The 12,396-nt window shown below is 35.3% G+C and overlaps 1 long non-coding RNA gene across 1 annotated transcript in view; it reads right to left on the bottom strand.

Moving 5' to 3' along the window:
- Positions 1-12,396, bottom strand: part of LOC127706863 (uncharacterized) — a 34,714-nt gene continuing 22,318 nt past the window's right edge. Inside the window, exon 2 of the long non-coding RNA XR_007984596.1 lies at positions 1-420. This is a non-coding gene — a long non-coding RNA (uncharacterized LOC127706863). The remainder of the gene's footprint in view (positions 421-12,396) is intronic.

The raw sequence follows: 12,396 nt of genomic DNA on the forward strand, positions 1-12,396 counted from the left end.
TCTTGTCTAAAGATTTATCTTTAATTGTTCAAGCTAACTTTTTTGAAAAGTTTCTTTCAAAACAATGTGAAAAAAAATCTTCATTCTTTTAACATTGTATATATTCCAATACCAGACAAGTAAACTTCTCAGCTCCATCCATCTCATTTATATAATTTGCTTTGTATTTGTAAGAATGCAGTTTTATATTTTGTTGGAATTCTTGTTCCGCATACTTTTGGCACTCGATCCTCAAAATTCTTAATACAGGGAAATGTACATCATTTGTAGATAAAGTACATGTAGGCACTTTCAAGATGAACAGACGTTTTAAAGAATTCAGTTATATGTAAATAGTCCACATGGTCAATTGAAAAAACATGATGTTATCCAACACATCACTTCTTCCTCCCATATTTACCATAACTATGTGTATGAAACCTGAAATTAAAGTCATCGGAAAATGAGAAGGTAATCATGAATGAAAAAACAAATATAGTTTGATTTTTAACTAATTATAAGCGACCATGAACACACAGAACCAATTTTCGTATAGTTTTGTTTGTAGATATGTATCATAAAGGTGATCAAAGGTATATGATTAAAACATGGTACCAACACAATCAATGACGACCAATGACAATTCTGTTTTTGAAGGCATAAATAATTCAAATGTAATGTCAAATGTAATATTAATGTCAAATCAGCATGAAATTAAAACCACTGACAGCTGCATTCTTCTTTTGTTTTCTTTTTTCTTTTTAGTTCTGAACAATTCTGAACTTTTTTCTTCCTCAATTGTCCAAGACCTCTAAGTTATTGAAAAATAACATTTTGTAGTTTATCTATAGTTGAAATATATCCCCCTCCACAAAACAAAAGATAAATAGTTAGTAATTAACTACTAATTATAAACTAAATATCAAAAATAGAAGAATTTTCCTGGTTTTAATATTTTTGAATATCTATTTATTCAGAGAACACCACCAAATAACGTTTAAAGGGTTAAGCAAATAAAGGAATAATTAGTGTAACTGTTGAAAAAAATATGCATTTATATCTTTTGAAGTTTTCTTCGTAGTACATACATAAGTCATGCATCTGTTATTTTATTAATTTCAAGACATAAAAATAAAACTTATTAATAGTCTTTTAAAAATTATATGGATTAAAAATAGTTTTCTAAACTTATCTTTCATACATGTAACTTGAACATTAAATGTTTATGTTGAGAAAATCAAAAGTGATGCTGGAAATCCAAGGATGATGCTTAAAAAGTCAAGGTTAGAGGAGTGATTTTTTTTTTTTTTTTAAATACCATATATAATGTTTGTATTAAACAATTTCATTATTGTATACATATGATACACATGGGCTCTCGGTCATAAAATTTTGCTTGGTACTCGCAGTACAAAAGTTGTGCTCGAAACACCAAATCCAGTATTTTGATTGGTTGATTTGTGAGTCTGAGCACGATAATTGTTTTTTTTTTTGTAATTTATTTCTTTCTTCATGAGTTAACAGGGATCAACATATATTTCTCTATTTTTCAACTATTTTCATATTTCCCAACAGATTGTGAAAAAAAAATGTTCTCCTCACTAGTGAAATAACTGTTCTCGGCAAATATTGGTCGAGATCTAATTTTGAAGTCAAATGTTCTTGGTTTCTTCTAAATTATATTTCCTATTGTGTCATGAAAAAAGGCGATCATTTCTGATGACGTCACATATAAAGAACAAAACTTTCTGCAATTCTTTGAAAAGGAAGAATAAAAATCATCAGAAAAGCATATTCCACCACTATTACTCATGCATTACGGTATTTTTCCGCTCTCATCAGTTAAATTTTAATTATTTAAAAAAATTTGGAATCCTCGCTCTTATAATATTAAAACTTAGCTGTCTTGAGTGGTAAATATTGGGCACACTTTTTTTCCAGTGATGGAATCTATATTTATTTTGTGGCACAATAATAAAGGACGTGAAAGAAATAAGCATACAAATAATGCAAGAACATATGCAAGATACTTATCACTACATGTCATAGGAGGCATATGTTATGGTATTCTTAGTTTGTTGTTGACCCCCTACCGCTTCAGTATTAACATTTAGCCAATTATTATAAAATGGAGGTCACATTTATTTGTAATGCTCTGGAAGGTTATTTGTTAAAAAAAATTTGCAAGTCATAAACAATTAAAGATATTATAGATATCATATGGTTGTACTATATGACTAACACGCTACCAGTGACACATATTAGACTAAAATAGCAACTTTTCCCTTCTGTTCGCTACAATAGAACACACACACACACACAAACACACACACACACAAACACACACACACACAAACAGATATGTTGTTACCATTAATCTATTTGTATTATGTAATGTAATTGGATCACGCCTCTGTTGAGCTCTTTCCAGTAAAACATTGGATTGAAATGAATTATAATGGATCTAAATTACATGTAGGAAAAATATATAAAATGTGTGCTAATAAACTCATCAGCATTAGATAGTTCCATCTGAGAAATTATAATGTTGATTTCAAGATAACAAAATCATCAGGAAGAATTGACAAATATGGCCGTATTTACGTCACGAATTTTACTCTGGGTAAACCAGCGTGCCTAGAAAAGATATCAGGTAATGGCTGGATCCAGATATATAAAAGCTATTTTGATCTTTGCTTCAGAAAATTAAAAAAATACCTGAATTTTGATGTTTTTTTAAGTCTGCATTCACTTGATGCGGTCGACTATGTTACACAATTTTGATCACCTATTGTTGTGCAGATATCTGTTGTTCCTCATTTGTTCATGTCAATAAAAACAGTCGACTACATTTTTTATATGGGGAGCGTTTCAAATATTCTCCCCAGGTCCACATGGTTGTCAGTAGGCAGAGTAAAAATTCTGGTGGAAACACGACAATATTTGTCAAAAAGGTTATGATGAACCCCAAGCGAGTACATCCCACAAGTAGTTCTTAACTTAACTGTCAAATTCGGAGAATAATTATTTCAGGGAGGTTTAAAGATAATTATTGTAAAACGATATCGATGGCAGTTGGTATAATATATTTAATCTTGGAATATTTTGCTATATATCAGTAACTCGTGTTCCAGCTATTTGCACTTTATTTTATCATATTCATCCGACTGCCGTTTTTACTGGTTATCGAAGGTACATGGATTTTTACTGTAAATAACATAATAAAACACTTCATGATCTGGGACTTCTTGCTTGCACATACGAAAGAACAAAATGGATGAGTGCTGATAATGTGTAAAAAATATTATAACGAATATTATTATTTGTATCAATTACTAGTATACCAATATCATGAAGTTTCTTTTTTTTTTATTTTCCCACCTGAATATCTAAATATTGCGTCAGAATCGGTAATTTGGTAACTACTACTACACATACAACTACTACATTAACTTGTTGCTGGTGTACTTTGTTACGGCTTTGGTACCTTAACCTACGGTGTGCTTGACCGTTTTCCCGGGTAAGAGCAGACGTACTGCAGTTTGGATCTCCCGAGAAGTGATGATAGATCTCTTGTTAAATTGGTCGAGACGGGAAGCTTCTGTGGCGATTCTTACAAGGATATCGTTGACATAACTTTTTATGATAGACATGGCATTTGAGGATACACCAGTATTTGTTAAATTTATTTTAACTATTTGTACTTTTTTTTTTATTAAAGTTTTTCCCATAAGCATATATTACAGTACAGATTGCTATTTCGTGGCAGTCAGTTTTAATTTGCGGATGAAATTGGAGTGGAATTGCTATAAAGAGTATATACAACACGGATAACGAATCAACCGAATCAATATGTATGTCTTGCTCTTCTGGTACATGTGCTAACATGATAAAGAATACTGAGTGTCCTATCTGTCTAGAAACCATTCACGAAACAATGAGGCGGGGGACAGTTAACAACACAAAGGATATCACCATTATGATCAATATCAATTGCTGTCATAGTGTGCATTCAGCCTGTTCGTGAAACTGCCGGGAGGGACTTAATGTGTGCCCATACTGCAGAGCAGAATGGATAAGTGTCTATGAAGTTTAAAACCCGGCCATCTAGTTTTCTGGATTTCCAAGTAACTGGTCTTGTTGACGTGTATACAACATTTACAACTACTACGTTAACTGGTTCATCCCATCACCTCTCAGTCCTTACAGCCGAACGGACGTGCTGGATCAGCCCATGGTGACGAACCCAATCTATCTACGTAAAACCGAAATGACGACAACAACAGAATTTTAATGCTCACCACATGCCTATGTACATGTCGGAAAAAACCACGAAGAAGAACATTTAGCTACCTTGTTGCTTAATTGAATAAAGATATTTGTATTTACTCTTCAGTGTTTTTCTTTGTTTTAAGCCTTCGTTGGTCAACACGATAACAAAAATATTGAAAAAGAATTCAATGGGTACTAAATATTGGCATATGGTTGAAAAGTCTATAGCTACAGTTAAAAAAATGATTGATTCTGTGAAAGTAATTTACAGATAAATTTATCTTTACGGGGCAACTCTTCCTCCATAATGACTTAATACACCAAGGAGGTTAACTTCACTTCCATAGGGTTTGCATTGTAAATATTGCGCCAGAATCGGTTATTTGGTAACTACTACACCTACAACTACTACATTAACTTGTTGCTGGTGTACTTTGTTACGGCTTTTACCTGAACCTACGGTGTGCTTGACCGTTTTCACCGGTTAAGAGCAGACCTACTGCAGTATGGATCTCCCGAGAAGTGATGATAGATCTCTTGTCAAATTGGTGGAGACAGGAAGCCTTTGTGGCGATTCTCTCATGAATATCGTTGACAAAACATTTTATGGTAGACATGGCATTTGAGGACACACCAGTGTTTGTTATATATGTTTTAACTATTTGTACTTTTTGTATTATTATAGTACAAGCATATAAGCATATATATTGCGATTTCGTGGCATTCAGTTTTAATTTGCGGACGAAGGTGGATAGGATTTGCTATAAAGAGTTTATACAACATGGATAACGAAACAAACGAATCAATGTGTATGTCTTGCTCTTCTGGTACATGCACTAACATGATAAAGAATACTGAGTGTCCTATCTGTCTAGAAACCATACACGAATCAATGAGGCGGGAGACAGTTAACAACACACAGGATATCACCATAAATATAGATTGCTGTCATGGTGTGCATTCAGCCTGTTTGAGAAACTGTATACGACATCAATAACTACTACGTTAACTGGTTCATCCCATTACGTCTCAGTCCTTACAGCCGAACGAACGTGCTGGATCAGCCCCTGGTGACGAACCCAATCTATCTACGTAAAACCGAACTGGCTAGTTTTTTTTTCATCTTGACAACAACAGAATTTTAATGCTCACCACATGCGTTAGGACATCGAGCCTAACGTGTAAGGGCTTAACAGCCAGTCAATGCCGTTAAAAACCACGAAGATGTACATGTAGCTTACTTGTTGCTTAATTTAATAAAGATGTTTGTATTTACTCTCCAGTGTTTTTTCTTGTTTTAAGCCTTCGTTGGTCAACACGATAACAAAAATGTTGAAAAAGATATCAATGGGTACTAAATATTGGCATAGGGTTGAAAAGTCTATAGCTACAGAGAAGAAAATGACTGATTCTGTGAAAGTAACTTACTGATAATTTTATCTTTATGGGGCAACTCGTCCGCCATAATGACTTTATACACCAAGGAGATTAACTTCACTCCCATAGAGTTTGCATTGTAAATATTGCGCCAGAATCGGTAATTTGGTAACTACTACTATATTGGTATATGGTTGAAAAGTCTATAGCTACAGATAGAAAAATGATTGATTCTGTGAAAGTAACTTACAGATAATTTTATCTTTGTTGGGCAACTCGTCTGCAATAGTGACTTTATACACCAAGGCGGTTAATTTCATTTCCATAGGGTTTGCATTGTAAATATTGCGCCAGAATTGGTTATTTGGTTATATTGGCATAGGGTTGAAAAGTCTATAGCTACAGATAAGAAAATGATTGATTCTGTTAAAGTAACTTACAGATAATTTTATCTTTATGGGGCAACTCGTCCGCCATAATGACTTTATACACCAAGGAGATTAACTTCACTCCCATAGGGTTTGCATTGTAAATATTGCGCCAGAGTCGGTAATTTGGTAACTACTACTATATTGGTATATGGTTGAAAAGTCTATAGCTACAGATAGAAAAATGATTGATTCTGTGAAAGTAACTTACAGATAATTTTATCTTTGTTGGGCAACTCGTTTGCAATAGTGACTTTATACACCAAGGAGGTTAATTTCATTTCCATTGGGTTTGCATTGTAAATATTGCGCCAGAATCGGTTATTTGGTAACTACTACACCTACAACTACTACATTAACTTGTTGTTGTTGTACTTTGTTACGGCTTTGGTACCTTAACCTACGGTGTGCTTGACCGTTTTTCCGGTTAAGAGCAGACCTACTGCACTCTGGATCTCCCGAAAAGTGATGATAGACCTCTTGTCAAATTGGTTGAGACAGGAAGCTTTTGTGGCGATTCTCTCATGGATATCGTTGACAAAATATTTTATGATGGACATGGCATTTGAGGACACACCAGTGTTTGTTATATATGTTTTAACTATTTGTACTTTTTGTATTATTAGAGTACAAGTATATGAGCATATATATGGCGATTTCGTGGCAGTCAGTTTTAATTTGCGGACGAAGGTGGATAGGATTTGCTATAAAGAGTTTATACAACATGGATAACGAAACAAACGAATCAATGTGTATGTCTTGCTCGTCTGGTACATGCACTAACATGATGAAGAATACTGAGTGTCCTATCTTTCTAGAAACCATTCACGAAACAATGAGGCGGGAGACAGTTAACTACACACACGATATCACCATAAATATAAATTGCTGTCATGGTGTGCATTCAGCCTGTTTGAGAAACTGCCGGGAGAGACTTGATGTGTGCCCACTCTGCAGAACAGAATGGATAAGTGTCGATGAAGTTTAAAACCCAGCCAGCTAGTTTGCTGGATTTCCAAGTAACTGGTCTTCTTGGCGTGTATACGACATTTACAACTACTACGTTAACTGGTCCATCCCATCACGTCTCATTCCTTACAGCTAAGCGAACGTGCTGGATCAGCCCCTGGTGACGAACCCAATCTATCTACGTAAAACCGAACTGGCTAGTTTTTTTTTCATCTTGACAACAACAGAATTCTAATGCTCACCACATGCGTTAGGACATCGAGCCTACCGTGTAAGGGCTTAACAGCCAGTCAAAGCCGTTAAAAACCACGAAGATGTACATGTAGCTTACTTGTTGCTTAATTGAATAAAGATGTTTGTATTTACTCTCCAGTGTTTTTCTTTGTTTTAAGCCTTCGATGGTCAACACGATAACAAAAATGTTGAAAAAGATATCAATGGGTATTAAATATTGGCATAGGGTTGAAAAGTCTATAACTACAGATAAGAAAATGATTGATTCTGTGAAAGTAACTAACAGATAATTTTATCTTTATGGGCCAACTCGTCCGCCATAGTGACGTCATACACCAAGGAGATTAACTTCACTTCCATAGGGTTTGCATTGTAAATATTGCGCCAGAATCGTTAATTTGATATCAATGGGTACTAGATATTGGCATAGGGTTAAAAAGTCTATAGCTACAGATAAGAAAATGATTGATTCTGTGAAAGTAACTTACAGATAATTTTATCTTGATGGGGCAACTCGTCCGCCATAATGACTTTATACACCAAGGAGGTTTACTTCACTCCCATAGGGTTTGCATTGTAAATATTTCGCCAGAATCGTTAATTTGGTAACTACTACACCTACAACTACTACATTAACTTGTTGCTGGTGTACTTTGTTACGGCTTTGGTACCTGAACCTACGGTGTGCTTGACCGTTTTCTCCGGTTAAGAGCAGAACTACTGCAGTCTCGATCTCCCGAGAAGTGATGATAGACCTCTTGTCAAATTGGTGGAGACGGGAAGCTTTTGTGGCGATTCTCTCATGGATATCGTTCGCAAAACATTTTATGATAGACATGGCATTTGAGGACACACCAGTGTTTGTTATATATGTTTTAACTATTTGTACTTTTTGTATTATAAGAGTACAAGCATATAAGCATATATATTAAGCCTTCGTTGGTCAACACGATACCAAAAATGTTGAAAAAGATATCAATGGGTACTAAATATTGGCATAGGGTTGAAAAGGATATAGCTACAGATAAGAAAATGATTGATTCTCTGTAAGTAACTTACAGATAATTTTATCTTTATGGGGCAACTCGTCCGCCATAATGACTTTATACACCAAGGAGGTTAACTTCACTCCCATAGGGTTTACATTGTAAATATAGCGCCAGAATCGGTAATTTGGTAACTAACTACTACTTTAATTGAATAAAGATGTTTGTATTTCCTCTCTAGTGTTTTTATTTGTTTGTAAGCCTTCGTTGGTCAACACGATAACAAAAATGTTGAAAAATATATCAATGGGTACTAAATATTGGCATAGGGTTGAAAATTCTATGGCTACAGATAAGAAAATGATTTATTCTGTGAAAGTAACTTACAGATAAGGTTAATTTCATTCCCATAGGGTTTTTATTGTAAATATTGCGCCAGAATCAGTAATTTGGTAACTACTATATTGGCATATGGTTGAAAAGTCTATAGCTACAGATAAAAAAATGATTGATTCTGTGTACTACTACACCTACAACTTCTACATTGACTTGTTGCTGGTGTACTTTGTTACGGTTTGGTACCTGAACCTACGGTGTGCTTGACCATTTTCTCCGGTTAAGAGCAGACCTACTGCAGTCTCGATCTCCCGAGAAGTGATGATAGACCTCTTGTCAAATTGGTGGAGACGGGAAGCTTTTTGGCGATTCTCTCATGGATATCGTTGAAAAAATATTTTATGATAGACATGGCATTTGAGGACATACCAGTGTTTGTTATATATGTTTTAACTATTTGTACTTTTTGTATTATTAGAGTACAAGCATATGAGCATATATATTGCGATTTCGTGGCAGTCACTTTTAATTTGCGGACGAAGGTGGATAGGATTTGCTATTAAGAGTTTATAAAACATGGATAACGAAACAAACGAATCAACGTGTATGTCTTGCTCGTCTGGTACATACACTAACATGATAAAGAATACTGAGTGTCATATCTGTCTAGAAACCATTCACGAAACAATGAGACGGGAGACAGTTAACAACACACAGGATATCACCATCAATATAAATTGCTGTCATGGTGTGCATTCAGCCTGTTTGAGAAACTGCCGAGAGAGACTTGATGTGTGCCCACTCTGAAGAACAGAATGGATAAGTGTCGATGAAGTTTAAAACCCAGCCAGCTAATTTGCTGGATTTCCAAGTAACTGGTCTTCTTGGCGTGTATACGACATCAATAACTACTACGTTAACTGGTTCATCCCATTACGTCTCAGTCCTTACAGCCGAACGAACGTGCTGGATCAGCCCCTGGTGACGAACCCAATCTATCTACGTAAAACCGAACTGGCTAGTTTTTTTTTATCTTGACAGCAACAGAATTTTAATGCTCACCATATGCGTTAGGACATCATCGAGCCTACCGTGTGAGGGCTTAACAGCGAGTCAATGTCGTTAAAAACCACGAAGAAGTACATGTAGCTTACTTGTTGCTTAATTGAATAAAGATGTTTGTATTTACTCTCCAGTGTTTTTCTTTGTTTTAAGCCTTCGTTGGTCAACACGATAACAAAAATGATGAAAAAGATATCAATGGGTACTAAATATTGGCATAGGGTTGAAAAGTCTATAGCTACAGATAAGAAAATGATTGATTCTGTTAAAGTAACTTACAGATAATTTTATCTTTATGGGGCAGCTCATCCGCCATAATGACTTTATACATCATGGAGGTTAACTTCACTCCCATAGGGTTTGCATTGTAAATATTGCGCCAGAATCGGTAATTTGGTAATACATGCGTTAGGACATCGAGCCTACCGTGTGAGGGCTTAACAGCCAGTCAATGTCGTTAAAAACCACGAAGAAGTACATGTAGCTTACTTGTTGCTTAATTGAATATAGATGTTTGTATTTACTCTCCAGTGTTTTTTGTTTTTTGTTTTAAGCCTTCGTTGGTCAACACGATAACAAAAATGTTGAAAAAGATATCAATGGGTACTAAATATTGGCATAGGGATGAAATGTCTATAGCTACAGATAAGAAAATGATTGATTCTGTTAAAGTAACTTACAGATAATTTTATCTTTATGGGGCAACTCGTCCGCCATAATGACTTTATACACCAAGGAGGTTAACTTCACTTCCATAGGGTTTGCATTGTAAATATTGCGCCAGAATTGGTAATTTGTTAATTACTACTTTAATTGAATAAAGATGTTTGTTTTTACTCTCCAGTGTTTTTCTTTGTTTTAAGCCTTGGTTGGTCAACACGATAACAAAAATGTTGAAAAAGATATCAATGGGTACTTAATATTGGCATAGGGTTACAAAGTCTATAGCTACAGATAAGAAAACGATTGATTCTGTGAAAGTACCTTACAGATAATTTTATCTTTATGGGGCAACTCGTCCGCCATAATGACTTTATACACCAAGGAGGTTAACTTCACTCCCATAGAGTTTGCATTGTAAATATTGCGCCAGAATCGGTAATTTGGTAACAATTGATTCTGTGAAAGTAACTTACAGATAATTTTATCTTTATGGGGCAACTCGTCCGCCATAATGACTTTATACACCAAGGAGGTTAACTTCACTCCCATAGAGTTTGCATTGTAAATATTGCGCCAGAATCGGTAATTTGGTAACTACTACTATATTGGTATATGGTTGAAAAGTCTATAGCTACAGATAGAAAAATGATTGATTCTGTGAAAGTAACTTACAGATAATTTTATCTTTGTTGGGCAACTCGTCTGCAATAGTGACTTTATACACCAAGGCGGTTAATTTCATTTCCATAGGGTTTGCATTGTAAATATTGCGCCAGAATTGGTTATTTGGTTATATTGGCATAGGGTTGAAAAGTCTATAGCTACAGATAAGAAAATGATTGATTCTGTTAAAGTAACTTACAGATAATTTTATCTTTATGGGGCAACTCGTCCGCCATAATGACTTTATACACCAAGGAGATTAACTTCACTCCCATAGGGTTTGCATTGTAAATATTGCGCCAGAGTCGGTAATTTGGTAACTACTACTATATTGGTATATGGTTGAAAAGTCTATAGCTACAGATAGAAAAATGATTGATTCTGTGAAAGTAACTTACAGATAATTTTATCTTTGTTGGGCAACTCGTTTGCAATAGTGACTTTATACACCAAGGAGGTTAATTTCATTTCCATTGGGTTTGCATTGTAAATATTGCGCCAGAATCGGTTATTTGGTAACTACTACACCTACAACTACTACATTAACTTGTTGTTGTTGTACTTTGTTACGGATTTGGTACCTTAACCTACGGTGTGCTTGACCGTTTTTCCGGTTAAGAGCAGACCTACTGCACTCTGGATCTCCCGAAAAGTGATGATAGACCTCTTGTCAAATTGGTTGAGACAGGAAGCTTTTGTGGCGATTCTCTCATGGATATCGTTGACAAAATATTTTATGATGGACATGGCATTTGAGGACACACCAGTGTTTGTTATATATGTTTTAACTATTTGTACTTTTTGTATTATTAGAGTACAAGTATATGAGCATATATATTGCGATTTCGTGGCAGTCAGTTTTAATTTGCGGACGAAGGTGGATAGGATTTGCTATAAAGAGTTTATACAACATGGATAACGAAACAAACGAATCAATGTGTATGTCTTGCTCGTCTGGTACATGCACTAACATGATGAAGAATACTGAGTGTCCTATCTTTCTAGAAACCATTCACGAAACAATGAGGCGGGAGACAGTTAACTACACACACGATATCACCATAAATATAAATTGCTGTCATGGTGTGCATTCAGCCTGTTTGAGAAACTGCCGGGAGAGACTTGATGTGTGCCCACTCTGCAGAACAGAATGGATAAGTGTCGATGAAGTTTAAAACCCAGCCAGCTAGTTTGCTGGATTTCCAAGTAACTGGTCTTCTTGGCGTGTATACGACATTTACAACTACTACGTTAACTGGTCCATCCCATCACGTCTCATTCCTTACAGCTAAGCGAACGTGCTGGATCAGCCCCTGGTGACGAACCCAATCTATCTACGTAAAACCGAACTGGCTATTTTTTTTTTCATCTTGACAACAACAGAATTTTAATGCTCACCACATGCGTTAGGACATCGAGCCTACCGT

This window comes from Mytilus californianus, unplaced genomic scaffold, assembly GCF_021869535.1.
Source record: "Mytilus californianus isolate M0D057914Y unplaced genomic scaffold, xbMytCali1.0.p SCAF_6, whole genome shotgun sequence".
Classification (NCBI taxonomy): Eukaryota; Metazoa; Mollusca; class Bivalvia; order Mytilida; family Mytilidae; genus Mytilus; species Mytilus californianus.